Raw genomic sequence first — 15,539 nt, 5'->3', positions numbered from 1 at the left:
TTGGGTCCACGCTTGTTTGTTCTCAAAAAGGAGTAGTGAAGGCGAGTTACAGTATATATATATATATATATATATATATATATATATATATATATATATATATATATATATATATATATATATATTGTCAAGGTACATATATGTGGGGTTATATATAGTAAAACTGGATATGTAGGGGCTTTAGGTTAGACATAAACCTTCATCTTGGTTAAGGGCAGGTGAGGAGTGGGATGGGTTGCTTGATCAGCTCGTTGATAGAGCACCTCCTAGGTAAAGGGCCTGGTGGGCAGTGACAGGACCTGCTCTTTAACTCAGTAATGGAAGAATTGTTTCTTCGTACTCACGACAATGACGTCGGTAATTAAAGCTGCACCTTCAACTCGCAAATGGAGACATTTCACTACCAAAGCCTAAAGGGTTCACCTTAACCCCATCAATAAAATTCATTACTTAGGATCCCAATAGTAATCGAGTAGAGCTGCTCTTTTAACTCACTATTAAAGCTGTAGTCTAGGAAATGGGAACATGGATGCGTGGAGCCACATTACATCTTATGCTTAAGTAGAGTTATTTGCTTAGGAGAATATGTATCAGCTTTGTACATGGTATGGTATAGTGTCTGTTAGTGAATGGAGAAAGGAGCTGCTACTTACTTGTGTTACACCATACACATAAAACCCTAGAAAATACCCCCAGAATTCCCATTACAACATAATTCTAATAATAAAGCTAAAATAAATGCAGACATTTACAGAAATGCATCTTTTAGATCTGTGGTAAGGACAAACGAGATGCTGGAGGTTTGAAAAGGTCTCAAAGATCATTCTGGAGAAAACAGACAAATAAACAAAGACATTTAACAGTTTCTAAAAGCAGAATAGTGAATAATGATTCAAAACCACTCACCAATATATCTCTCTTTCTCATCATAATCTCCACCGATGGCTACGGTGCCAGATCCCAGCAGTGCCTTCAGCCTCTGGAAGTGTCGGTCGTTGATAATACGTGCTAAGTCGGGGGACTGCTTCGGGTCCTTTCCATAAAACGTCTCCAGAGTCTCCTTCATGGCCGGCAGCAGCTGCTCGCGCATCTCCTTGGTGCACAGCACATAGTCTGGAGCCACGCAGGTTTGCCCAGCATTGAAAAAGTGGGCCCAGATGACTCGGTTGGCAGTGGTCTTGGGGTCGCATGCATTATCAATGAAGCAGGGGTTCTTCCCACCCAGTTCCAGCGTGACGGGTGTCAGCTGCTTCGCTGCAGCACTCATTATGATTCTCCCAACATTGGGGCTCCCTGAAGTGTGGAACAGAGGTAAGCATTCACATCTGGAGACAATGAAGTGTGCAGACTTCTACAATATTTAATGCAAAACAGAGATGCCATCTCAGACTTGCCATAAGTTAACTGGGCTGGGAGTGACGTTTGTGATGGTGCAGGGGATGTCGTTCACACTTGTACGGTCACAGGCGCAGCCCAAATGTTCGGCATTAGGTATGTCAAGACACACTGCCCATTGTCACTGCAATTTATTTTTACCTCTAATTTGCAAACTAGCACTTAGGGCCTGATTGGGATCTTGGCGGACGTGTTACTCTATCCCAAGAGTAACGGATAGCCCGTCCGCCGTAATTTAAATCCCATAGGATAGAATGGGATTTATATTTCGGCGGACGGGCTATCCATCACCGTTGTGATGGAGTAACCGTCCGCCAAGATCTTAATCAGGCCCTAAATGTGTGAATGTGTTTTTTAGTAGAGTTGCCCTTAACATTTCATTGGGCCACGTTTGTTTTCTCCGCCATGGCATGCTTGAATGCACTGAAAATAAATGTGGCCCAAAGCCATGTTATCCAGGGCATCCATACAAATAAACACAGATTTATAACTACAGAGCAAAGTTACCCCCGCAGTAGAGTGAAATTGACATTTGAAGACCACTGTTCACTGGTTCACTGATTCACTGATTGCAGGTTGCAATGACATGACACAGGGATAAACATCCGCTTGATAGGCACCAGGCCTCTTCAGTCTGAATTGACCTCCTTGCACATACATAACTCTTTGCATCCTGGTTTTAGCTAAATATATATTTAAAAACAAAAATACATGTGACAAAAATGCCAGGATATAAATCGCATATGGAGATGTGCAGTGTAATAGTTTTATTACCATTGTTATTGGGACAGAGTTTACATACACAACGTGATTTTTGTTTCACTAATAACTTTGACGACATTTGACGAAGCTTCATTTATTTTTATTTATTTTTATTTTAAACGTTTTATATAGCGCTAGCTTGACCCGTGGGTATCAGAGCACTTTACATACATACTGTAAAGAAATTGCATTACTTAGTGGGCAGGCAGTAAGGAAGCAAAACCAGGGATAAATAAAATACAGCATGGAAGACAAGGTGGTTAACACAGTCCGGTCACCAACTATCCTTGAATGTCAAGAGAGAGGAGTAAACTCGGATATTGAAGTCTAGGTTAGTTGACGTTGGTCAGGAAAGTATTTGTTAAGGAGATGGATTTTCAGGTCTCTTTTGAAACAGGAGAAGGAGGGGTTGCATCTGAGGACTCTAGGGAGAGCGTTCCACATCCTGGGAGCGTTGCCAGAGAACGATCAGTATTGTGTGGTTTTCTTTTTCAGTTTCGGAGGAATAAGAAGGAGTGAGTTGGAGCTTCTCAGCGTTCTGGATTGACCTGCTCTTACCTGTTTGTTGTTCAGGTAGTTAGGGGCCAGAGAGTGAAGGGTTTTGTGTGTGATGCAGGCCAGTTTGTAAATACACCTCCCTTCCATGGGAGGCCAGTTGATGGAGTTGATGTGATCAAATCTTTTTACTCCAGATACGAGCCGAGCGGCCATGTTCAACACAGCCCTTAGAGGGGCTAGGTGAGCTTTTGGAGTCCCTGTGCTTGTGCCGTAGTCGATTTTAAAGAGAACTAGGGATTGGACTACTGTCTTGAGGTCATCATGGAGAAGAAAAGGTTTCAATTTCTTGAGGTGTTTTAGAGAGAAAAGAGCACTTTTTGCAGAGTTTCTAAATTTGGGCCTCCAAAGATAAGTTCTTGTCAAGGGTGATGCCTAGAGACTTAACTGAGTCGGATAGGACGATGGGGCAGTTTAAGGCGACCAGATTCTTGAGCCACTCTTGGATTGGACGATGGTTGCTTTTTGGAGAGAATAGGATTAGTTCTGTTTTATCTGGGTTGAGCTTTAAGTGATTAGCGTTGAACCAAGTTTGGATCTCGGTTAGAGTGGCATCGAGGTGTTGGATGTCGCTGGGAGACTTGATTTTGAAATAGATTTGGGTGTCATCAGCGTAAAGGTGGTAATTCACTCCAGCTTTTTTCAAGATGATTGTGAGGGGCTCCATGAAAAGATTGAAGAGGGCCGGGGAGAGGATCGAGCCTTGCGGGACACCAAGTGTGACTTTTGTTGGCTTCGAGAGACAGGACTTGATTTTAATTTGTAGCGAGCGGTGTTGAAGGAAGGAGGAGAACCATTTTAGTACTGTGCCATTGATGCCAGAGCGTTTTGCCAAGGTCTCCAGAAGCGCTGGATGATTTACTGTGTCGAATGCCGCAGATAGGTCAATAAGGATGAGTAGGCAGGCATCACCTTCATCTAAAGCCATGTGAATATCGTCAGAGACGTTGAGCATAGCTGTTTCCGTGCTACAGCCTTTCCTGAATCCTGATTGAAAGGTGTCGAGGAGGTTGAACTCATCAATGTGTTTGTTGAGTTGGTGGAGAACACATTTCTCCAATGTTTTTGCAAGGAATGCGAGGTTGGAGATAGGTCTGAGGTTGTTGAGATCATTATGGTCAGCCGCTGGTTTTTTGAGAATGGGTGTGATTTGTCCAAGTTGAAGGGAGTCTGGGACACAGCCTGAGGCGAGAGAGGCGTTGATGATTTTTGTCCAGAAACGGGAAATGGTGTGGTTAAGTTCTTTTATGAATGTGGATGGGATGGGGTCCATAGTGTGGGAGGAAGGTTTTAGGTTAGAAATTATACTGAAAACCTCATTTTCCGACATAAGCTCAAAGTCGGACCAATGCGCATTGTTTTTTAGCTAGAGGCAGACCTGATTGTCCTTGGTAAGAACTTTTTCTGAATGATCAGGGGTGGTTAGAGTGGGGCAGGGTAAGAGGGAAGGAGGGTTAGAGGTTTGGATGAAGGATTGATACATTTTCGAGACTTTATTAGTGAAGAAGGTGGCAATTTCTTCACAACGCTCATTGGTGGCTTTGATTTCTTGAGAGGGAGTGCAGTTAGTTTGGCTTTTGACAATGTTGAAGAGTTCTCTCGGTCTGTTTTTCGCCAGATCTAGTTGGCTGTGGAAGAAAGACGCCTTTTCACTGAAAATGTGTTTTTTTGTATGCTTGCCGAGCTGATCTAAGTTGCGCTAGGTGTAAGGTCGAGGGGTTTAGTCTCCAAGACCTTTCCGTTTGTCTGAGTTGACGCCTTTCCTCATTCAGATCCACGTTAAACCAGGGTTTAGATTTGGTTTGCCTCAATTGTTTGAGTTTGAGAGGAGCTACTTGGTCTAGAACCTCTGTCATTTTTGAGTTAAAGTGTGTAGTGAGGTCATCGGCTGTCGATGATGAGGGTTGGAGTTGAAGATGGGCATGAATCCTGGATTCAAGTTCGGATAAAGGGATTGCTTTGATATTTCTGGTCCAGTGTTTAGGTTTGTCATCACGAATAGGTTGGTGGAAGACAAGTGCATCAATCTTGAACAGAATGAGGTGGTGGTCGGACCAGTCAATGGGAGAAATCGCTCTCAGAGAGACCAGATCATTGTTGGTAATGATCGCATCCAGTGTTGCACCTTTGATGTGAGTTGGTTTGTTGCAGAGTTGTTTGAGGTTATATATTTCAAGTAGGTTGGATAGGTTCTGGGTAGTGGAGTCTTCTGGGTCGTTCCAGTGGATATTGAGGTCACTCAGGAACACGTCTTTAGTGTCTGTCATGGAGAACCGTGATATTAGGTCTGTTAGTTCTTCGGGGAAAAGGGTGTGCTCTCCAGGAGGATGGTAGATGGTGTGGAATTTGATGAAACGTTCACATAAAAAATGTCAACCACTTCAGCAGCTCCCTGGAATATTTTGCACTTATTTGTGAAGCAGGGGCTTAGAAAAAGGTGGTCCCAAAACATTCATTTTCCATATTAACTCACTTAGGAAATCTTAGGACGTGATAACAGAAAACTGAAAAATAGAATTATACCAAATTTGGCTTGAAGTTATAACTTTACTTATAAAGCGAGTGTGCTTTTTCTTATGTGTTGTAATCTTTTAAGAAGTGTTAACAGAAAACTGGCTGAATGGAATGATAGCAAGTGTGGCTAAAAGTTAGAACTTTACTCATAAAGTGTGCTTTTTGTTATTTGGTATACACCCGTTCAGCCGTTTTCGAGAAATTCACATTTAAAGAGATACTGTAAGTGGTCATGAAGGAGTTTAAAAGAGTGATACCTCGATGGTTGATCCTGAAGGAATCCCGCTAGATAGTCATTTTTAGATCGAGCGTAAGCGTACGACCTCTTGTATACTTTAGTATACATATATCTCTGTGGGCCTAATGCCATTCCTTGTTTCTCATTTGTTTGTTTTAATGTCCTTTAAAAACCCTTGCTTATTAGTGGCCAGTCCAGCTTCTTTGTCCCTCATTCTTCCCCCAAGGAGCAGGGACTTAGTACAATATCATTACACTTTGTTCTGTTGATCTGCTCATGGGGGGACTATTTTATTGTGTTTTCAATCTCGTGTTACACTGTGGCTGCTCGGACCCTTGGCTGCTTACATTTTATTGCACATTAACCCTCTCACTACCTTCCATGTGGCTGGCATTCTTTTGTATTCTTCCTGAAGACAGCTCCCAGGGTGGTTTGGAATGCAAGTAATTAATTATTGTGGTTTAAAGTCTAAGTCTGCCTCCTTTAATTTCCTCCAGAAACAGGTACAAAAGCACTGCAACAGCATGCCATCTAGCTACTGCAGCTCTAAATCCAGAAAAAATGTTAAACCACTACTTAAAAACAGCCATTGTTTCAGTTCCATTAAATCAATGCTTCAAATGATATTTTGTAATGTGAGACCTATTGCATTGCAATTGTTTTTTTTTTGTTGTTTTATTTTATATAGCACGAACTTGAGTGAAAGGTGTGCATTTATGTTGCATTGAGTACAATGTAATTATGTGGCACAGATTGGAATTGTGTGGAGAGTATTTATGTTGCATTAAGTAGAGAGTAATTACGTGGCGTGCAATTATGTAGTACTGAGTGGTATGTGGAGTGTATTTATGTTGTACTGAATACAGGGTAATTATGTGATGTGTAATTATGTGGTACTGGGTCGTATTATGTTGAGTGTAGTTATGTACTCTACTCAATGCAACATAAATACACACCTTTCACTCAAGTTCGTGCTATATAAAAATAAAACAACAACAAAAAAAACAATTGGCCCTGAGTTTGTCCTGAATCCGATGCTGCTGGTGTCCGTCTGGTTAAGCCACCACACGGGTCATCGCTCCCATCGTAGCTGGTAAATCAGCAATAGAATAGTTAGGGGGTTGAGGGGTTATGCGGACTAGCACATAGTAGCACCATATCCACTTTACAACAGCAGGCACTGCCCTACTCCCATACCGGCCGCTGGTAGTGGTGCTACTATGATGAGTAACAATGGCAGGTGATTGCTCAGTGTACAGCAGAGTAAAGATGGCCTGCACGGATGAAGATATGGCGAGTGTTATGCCCAGCCTACAGTGCAGAATACAGAGGCTGCGCGTGGGGGCTGCAGCCGGGAGTGATGCAATGAGCAGTTACCCATGCAGAGTGGAGCAGAATCCCTACCAACCCGCCTCTCCTGTGTTTCTGGCTCAAATGCTGGTATTTGTTGTTTCACCCCCACTTCTAATCCGTGCAGTTCCTCACGTTCAGACTTCATACCAGATGTATCTGTGTGTGTGGTTTTCTTGTGTGTGTGACGTCCCTTGTGTGTCCTTGATATAAAGGTAAAGTGAACCAGCTGCAATACTTCACTGGGATTCCCCTGGCTGTGACCCAAATATGCTTGCAATACAAGGGTTCTTTAGTTTCAGGTTGGGAGGGGCAGTGCAGTACATGTTTTGCATCGCTGCTGAGTGGCGGTGTGTGTGTCGTGGAATATATTTTCAGCCAAGCCTCACTTGTTAGCCAGCAGTACCGTTCATAGTGTCATTTTGAGCAAATGTTTGCATTGTTGTCGAAAGTTAAGCGTGCAAGCTGTGTGCATCTGTGAGTGCACACAGCGAGTCCCTCCGGTGCGAGGGCCGTGATCTGTGCATTCTGTTCAACATCCTGTGATTCTGGGCAAATCACCTAATCTCCCTGCGTCTACCAAATAATGAATGTGTCCTTGTGTAACGTAACTGGGGCTCGTGTAAAGAGCTCCAACACCTTCGGGCCGAGTTCACGCTATATAAATCTGCACACCAAAAAAATAGATTGAGTTACCTGCGCACTAGCCGTGTTCTCTTGGGTCTTTATTTGCATTCGCTCCTGTGGTAGTTTACAACCCTCATAAATGCAGTGAGTGTTCTTTGTCTAGATGGCTGGGATAAAACGTACGCAGTTCGGCCAACTCCCGTAACACTGTAAAGACGTGCTGCCCAATATTCTTTCTCCACAACAGTCTGCCGTGAATAGGAGGGCTTGTTTACTTTAATGTGTGGCTGGCTGACTGTCTTGTCATCACACAGCGGCTAGCCGCATCGCCCAGGAGAGTGTATGAGGTCATAACTGACACGTTTTCAGGGTGCATATGTGTGATATTTCTAGGTTTACAGTGTGCTGTTGGGTGGCATTGGCCTGCCTCCCGCGTGACGCTTTAAGTGACAATTTCTGCAAGCGATTCAACAAGAAAATGGGTGTAATGCCAACATTTTCAGAGTCTTTTTTTTCACTTTGCCCGGTAGGCATTATGTAGATGCTATCCATAAAATGATGGCTGGGAAGTCCATCAGTTATTACTGCACGTCATACTATCTGCAGTGGACTACCAGCTGTTCCCTGTACAATGCTAAAAGAAAGGCACAGCGTAGAGTGAAAAGGGCTCATCATACAAACTCTCAGATGTACTTTTTCAGTGTAAGAGTCTGCGTCCAACGGAGATTGCTTTCACTTTGTTTCCCGTCACCCCGTGGCATATTGGAACAAACGCGCACTGAAGCTGACGAGGAGGGAGTGGGAGGGGGGAGTGGGGGCGGGCACAGTGGTGCGGCCGCAGTTGTAAAAGGCAGGGAGAGGGTAAGATTGAGAAAGGGAAAGATAGGGATCAAAGAAAACAAGTGTCCAACGGAGATTGCTTTCACTTTGTTTTCCGTCACCCCGTGGCATATTGGAACAAGCGCGCACTGAAGTTGACGAGGAGGGAGTGGGAGGGGGGAGTGGGGGCGGCCACAGTGGTGTGGCCGCAGTTGTAAAAGGCAGGGAGAGGGTGAGATTGAGAAAGGGAAAGATAGGGATCAAGGGAAACAAGGACGAACAGGAAGGAGAAACAAAATAGATAGAAACCACACGAGGCAGCGCTTTAACACCTAGCTAGACAATAACAAGCAAGAAGGGGGTGGCAAATGGTGTGCACTTTGATGTCCTCAGTGGCCGCGCGGCTCACTGAGGACATCAAAGCGGCCGTGAAAGTGATCAGGCAGTGCTTTTCAGGCTGCCAAATGGTGCGCGCGCCCGGCGCACATGCACTGTATTTGGAGGCCTGAAAAGCACTGTTTGCACTTCCAGATCCCCCTTTTACAAAAGCTCTCGCGAGAGCAGCGCTAAAGCGCTGGCTCAGGCGAGACCTAAAAATGTCAAGATAACTCCAGTGATTAATGTTCTTGCTAGAGAGCTGGAGTTGTCTAGTGGAAAAGGTTTTGACTCATTGCAAGGTAGCAGAGGGTTATTTTTCCGTCTGCAAATAAAGTGTACCATGCCAAACACAAAATGCATTAAATGTAAATAGGTCAGTGGGTTACTGCTTTTCTGTTACTTGCAGCTAATAAGTTAAAATCCTAACCTAGAACAATGAATTTATAACTGTCATCATAGAACTGCATGCACTGCAAAGTATAGATTAGAGCACATATTAATGTTGCAAAAAGGGTCCATCTGGGTAGAAATCGGTTCTTTTTATTTAAGAGAAACCCTTATGGTGTGCTGTTTTCAATTCTGAGTTTGTGCTTCTGGGGCCCAAGCACTCTTTAACAATGCTACCTTCCAATATGCATGACTTGTGACTCCTACACCCGTAAGTCCTCTGTCTTATGTAACATTTCCTTTACGCTAATTTATACACATATGATTGATTGCCTCTGCGTAATTTGTGTTTGATGCAAAATGCTTTGACACCCTACACTGGAATGAGTGGTGCTTTATAACTAATTAAATGCAACTGAACGTTAGTGGTTATGGAACCTTAGGGGACACTGTTAAAGGGTGGTGGTAATGAAGGAATCCGCAACACTCAGCCTTACCTCAAAATCACCTCAGCACCATTTCAGTATCAGCACAGCACAACCTCCTCATCAGTGCACCACAACCAGTGCAGCACCAACTCAGCATCAGCGCAGTACCAACACAGCACCAACTCAGCACCACCTCAACACCAGCGAAGCACCACCTTAACATCAGTACTGCACCATCTCAGCTTTAGTACAGCACTATCTCAGCATCAGTGCACCACCACCAATGCAGCCCCACCTCAGCAGCAACTCAGCACCAATGCAGCACCACTTCAGCATAAGGGGACCACCACCTCAGCACAGCACCAACTCAACATCAGCACCAGCTCAGCTCCAACTCAGAACCAGTGCACCACCACCACCTCAGAATCACCCAGCATCACCACAGCATCACTCATCACCACATCAGCATCACTCAGCATAACACCACCTCCTCATCAGTGAGCCACCACCAGTGCAGCACCACCTCAGCTTCAGTGCAGCACCACCTCAGCATCAGTGCAGCACCAGCGCATCACGATCTTCGCATTAGCACAGCACCACCTGAACACCACCACTTCAGCATCAGCACAGCCCCATTCCAGCATCAGCACATCACTACCTCCTCATCAGTGCAGCACCACCTGAGCACCAGTGCAGCAGCACCACCTCAGCATGACTCTGCACCACCTTAGCACCAAAGCAGACCCACCTCAGCAGAACCTGAAAACTCCTGAGGCGGAAGCCGGGAGAACGCCGAAATTCTTTTAAAAACTATCACCACTGTATTTTTGTGTCACCTTACTAAAATTGTATTTTAAAAAGCGCACTCACCCGGCAAACAGTCAGAGCGGGCTAGAGTCACGCTGAAACAGCGACTCCTTCGCTGCAACGAGCAAACCCTGGAAAAACAATTTCCCGCCGCCATCTACGGCGAGGAAGCAAGGCCACGCCTACCTGAGGCCACGCCCACCCCCCTCAGCATATATACGCGACCAGCAGCGTTGAAACTGACAGAACCTGAAAACTCCTGAGGCGGAAGCCGGGAGAACGCCGAAATTCTTTTAAAAACTATCACCACTGTATTTTTGTGTCACCTTACTAAAATTGTATTTTAAAAAGCGCACTCACCCGGCAAACAGTCAGAGCGGGCTAGAGTCACGCTGAAACAGCGACTCCTTCGCTGCAACGAGCAAACCCTGGAAAAACAATTTCCCGCCGCCATTTACGGCGAGGAAGCAAGGCCACGCCTACCTGAGGCCACACCCACCCCCCTCCTTAAACCCATAAAATAATGTGCAATTACCGGACGCGCAGCGGACGGGCGCAGCGGGCGCGCCGTCAGCGCGCCGAAGGCGCGCCAAAGGTAAGCCCGTCTGGGCCCGTCCGGACCCGGACGGCCCGTGGCCCCGTTACTCTGCCAGGTGACCCTCAGGAGCGAGTGATGTATACAGCTGATACACTACGAGCCCTACGTCCGAAAACCACCCTGACCTGCTACCACACGGTTACGGAAGGTAAGGTCTTTTCGACCTGCTCATACTGCAATCCGACTCCCCCCCCTAAAATCACCAGACCGGCTCTGAAAGCTGGACTCCTCAACTGCCGCTCCCTCCCGAAACACGCCACCGAAGTAAATCTCCTAATCCAAAATCAGGATTTCGACCTAATGTTCCTAACAGAGACATGGCTTTCTGACTGCACCGATCCGGATGTCGTCACAGCCCTCCCCACAGGTTATCTCTGCCAAACGCTAAATAGACCTAAAGGGAGGGGAGGCGGGGTAGCCATAATCCACAGGGAACGATACGTCTGTAGGATGATTAACGCTGATATCGAGGATTGTGAGTGCGGCCAGTTCTCCATCCAAATCTCCCCAGCCTTCACTGTGGCGGGGCTTCTGACCTATCGTCCCCCTGGGGCCCCAGGCAATTTCTCCAACTCCATAGTTGAATCCATTTCCCAACTAGCCTCCTCCACCTCCAACTTCCTGTTATTAGGTGATCTCAATCTCCACTTCCTTGATCCAACGGATCGTGTCGCCGCGGACATCAGACATGACCTTACAGTTCTAGAGGTATGTCTGGTGAACAACGAGCCCACCCACGAGAAGGGCCATCTATTGGACCCCATCTTTACCAATATTCCAACGATGACCACCAACCCTCCGGTGACCCTTCCATGGACTGACCATCTCCTGGTTCCGTTCTTCTGGGAAACTCCCATATCTAATCACTCAACTCCTAAAACCCAGGTTACCGACCGCCAATGGCACAAATTGTCATCTGATATATGGGCCCGTTCTCTTACAGATTCCACTCCCGAGCTTTCCTCGGACCCGAATGCGGCCGATAAACAATTCAGTGACTGGATTACGTCGTCTCTCGACGCTTTGCTTCCAAAAATCACTACTTTTAAACAGCTTAAAAAGATATCCCCTGCTCCATGGTACACTCCAGAGCTTAAAGCCCTACGGCAAGAATGTAAAAAAATCGAACGCTGATGGAGACGTGATAAAACAGGAGCAAATAAAAATATCTACTCCATCTCTCTTCTCAATTATAAAACCGCTATCCGGAAAACCAAAAGCGTGTTTTTTCAGGAGAGAATAGAGAGAGCGGGTGGCTCCGGGAAGGAAGCATTTGCTATCCTCAAAGAACTCTCAAAACCACCAGAACAAGAACGGGGACCCCCTTCTGACCCTAAAGTTGACCAAGAGAAATGCCAACAATTGGCTAACTTTTTCCAGGACAAAATCCGATTAATCCTGGATTCAATTCCTCCCCTGAGCCCGAGGGAAGAAACCGTTCTCCCATATCCGACTTCTTCCACCGGCCTGTCCACATGGGGCCAGGTCACCTCAGACGAAGTACGGACGACGCTCAACTCCATGAAGAGCGGCTCCCCCAGAGATCCTGCTCCTCTTCGGATCCTTAAAGAGGTAGCCCCTTCTATCATCCCCTCCCTCACTCAGTTGATTAATACGTCACTTCAACAGGGAGTTGTGCCCCTGAGCTGGAAGAAGGCGGTGGTAAAGGCCTTACTGAAGAAACCCACTCTTGACCCTGAAAACCTGGCGAATTACCGGCCCATTTCCTTACTCCCAGGAGTAAGTAAAATCGCGGAAAAACTCATCAACAAGAAACTTTCGCAGTACCTAGAGGCTAACAACAAACTGAAAAATTCCCAGACGGGCTTCCGACCAGGACAGGGCACGGACATCGCCCTCCTGGCGGCGGTAGAGGAAGCCAGAACGCTGCTGGATGGAGGAGGATCAGTGGCAGTGATCCTCCTCGACCTTAGCGCAGCGTTCGATACCGTTGACCACCAACTCCTCATCGAAAGGCTGGCAAGAGTTGGTCTGGAAGGCACAGCCTTATCCTGGCTCTCATCCTTCCTGACACAACGATCTTATCAGATCTGGGAGAAGAACGCCCGCTCCTCCGAAATGCCCCTCCAATGTGGTGTGCCTCAGGGCTCCTCCCTGAGCCCCACATTATTTAATATCTATATGTCCACATTGGAGGAGGTTATCACCCCTTTCGGAGTGAGTGTCATCAGCTATGCTGACGACACACAATTAGTGGTGTCTCTGTCCCACCCTAAACAACAGAAAGCTGATCTCCTCAACTGCCTCACGCAGGTCCATCATTGGATGAATAGATCAGCGCTAAAACTAAACGGGACAAAAACCGAGGTCCTTGTACTCGGCTCAAAAGGAACTTCACTTCCTCTGGACATGTGGCCAACATGTCTAGGTCCTCCCCCAGACCCAAAGACAGAGGTGAAAAGTCTGGGTGTTTGGATTGACTCGGAACTCTCATTCGCCCCGCAAGCAAAGAAGGTCGTAGGGACCTGTTTCGGTCTTCTAAAATCCTTGAGGAAAGTCCTGCCCCTTCTTCCTCCGAAATCACAAAAACTATTAGTCCAGGGTCTTATTATATCAAGACTGGACTATAGTAATGCGATTTATCTGGGTGCACCGGAAGCAACACTGAATAAACTGCAAAGGATTCAGAATACTGCTGCCCGGATCATTACCAACACCCCGGCAAGATCATCGGCCAAACCTGCCCTCAAACTCCTGCATTGGCTCCCTATAAGGGAGAGAATTAAATTTAAAGCCTTGTGTTTGGTGCACAAAACTTTGAACAACCAAGGCCCCCCAGTTCTCCGCAATTTCATCACCCCTTACATAGCCACGAGATCCCTCCGTTCCAACGCAGAAAATCTCATCAACGCCCCAAGGTTTAGGAAAGCACGTTCAGGAGGAAGACGGTTCTCTGTCCATGCGGCCCGTCTTTGGAACTCCCTTCCTCGGGTTCTCCGTCTGGAACCCCAATACCTTCGTTTTAGGAAACTGCTAAAGACACATCTTTTTCCCTAGCTCCTATGTCCCCCTCGTGAACTCAGCCTCGGTCCTCAGTTTTTCTGTTTTAGGGTTCTTCAGCGCTGGGATACCTCCGGGTGACTATGCGCTTTATAAAAATAAATAATAATAATAATAATAACTCAGCACCAATACCGCACCACTTCAACATCAGCGCAGCATCACCTCAGCACAACACCAACCCAACATCTCTCATCACCACCTGAGCACTAGTGCAGCACCACTACCTTCGCATGAACCAGCACCTCAGCATCACTCAGCACCACCTCATTATCACCTCAGCATCACCTCCTCATCAGTTCACTACCAACTCAGCATCAGTGCAGCACCACCTCAGCACCAACGCAGCACAACATAAACATCAGCACCATTTTTGCATCAGTGCACCACCACCAACACAGCACCACCTCAGCATTAGCAGAGCATCACCTCAACACAGCACCAACTCAGCACCAGCGCAGCACCACCACCTCAGCATAACTCAGCACCATAGCATCACTCAGCACCACCTCCGCATCACTTAGCACCACTTCAGTAACACTCAGTATCACCTCTACACCAGCACACCACTACCTCATCATCACTCAGCACCACCTGAGTATCATTCAGCATCACCTGTGCATCACATCTGCACCAGCACACCACCACCTCAGTACCACTTCAGCATTACTCAGCACCACCTCAGTGTGCCCTTGGAATGTGGCATCTGTTGATGCTCTCCTAGTGTCCGTCCGCTGCTTGTGTTGTAATTCAGGTACTATTTCTAAATCTCCACCCTCCTCTTGTTCATGTCCGTCCATTCATAACAAAAAAGCATTACAACAGGCAGGAAGAGGTTGCCAGCATTGCAAGAAAAAAAAATAGCACACATTTTTTGTTAATTCTTTTTTAATAGTCATTTAATTGTACATAATGTATTCTTTAAACTCCACTACATAACACTCCACAACACAAAATACAATTCCAGATACTTACACACAGTCCCACTCCACATAATTCCAATACACCCAAAAACACATAATTACTATCCACATAATACAACTGCACATCATACCACTTAATTCCACTACACACATGGACACCACACAGTTTTATACCACACAATACCACAACTAACAAGTCCAATCCAACCCCATAAATGGTGCACCCCACATACATCCACTCCAATCCATAACACATAGATAAGAGCCATTTACAATGCCAATAGCTCCAACTCTTTCCTTTTTTTAAACACACAGATCTGATGCTTAGCTCCTACCTATTTGTCCTTTTCCGTCACCAAAAACGCAAAGCTAAACACACAGTTCCATGCCACCCAATTCAGCTCCACACATTTCCAGTCCACACCACATAATTTAACACCAAATCACATAATACAACTCAACAACACAATTACACAACACACCACATACATCCAATCCACACCACACAATTCGACATTGTGCCGCAAAATTCAACAGCACAACACATAACTAAACTGATCTACTTACCACTCCACAACACACAATCCCATTCCACATAATGCCACTACACCGAATGCCACATAATTGCTAACCATATATTTCCACAGCACACCATGCCACATAATGCCACTACACAAATCCACTCCACACAATTCCACGCCACACAATTACATAACTAACTAATCCAATCCAACCCA

General features: G+C 45.9%; 1 pseudogene across 1 annotated transcript in view; it reads right to left on the bottom strand.

The window, feature by feature from the left end:
• LOC146839544 (aldehyde dehydrogenase family 3 member B1-like) overlaps window positions 1-15,539 on the bottom strand; it is a 386,047-nt pseudogene that overhangs the window by 102,553 nt on the left and 267,955 nt on the right. Inside the window, exon 7 of the transcript XR_014981105.1 lies at window positions 907-1,293. The product of XR_014981105.1 is annotated as an aldehyde dehydrogenase family 3 member B1-like (transcript). The remainder of the gene's footprint in view (window positions 1-906; window positions 1,294-15,539) is intronic.

Source organism: Triturus cristatus, chromosome 4_1 (assembly GCF_964204655.1).
Source record: "Triturus cristatus chromosome 4_1, aTriCri1.1, whole genome shotgun sequence".
Classification (NCBI taxonomy): Eukaryota; Metazoa; Chordata; class Amphibia; order Caudata; family Salamandridae; genus Triturus; species Triturus cristatus.
This window is presented reverse-complemented; position numbering and strand designations above follow the sequence as displayed.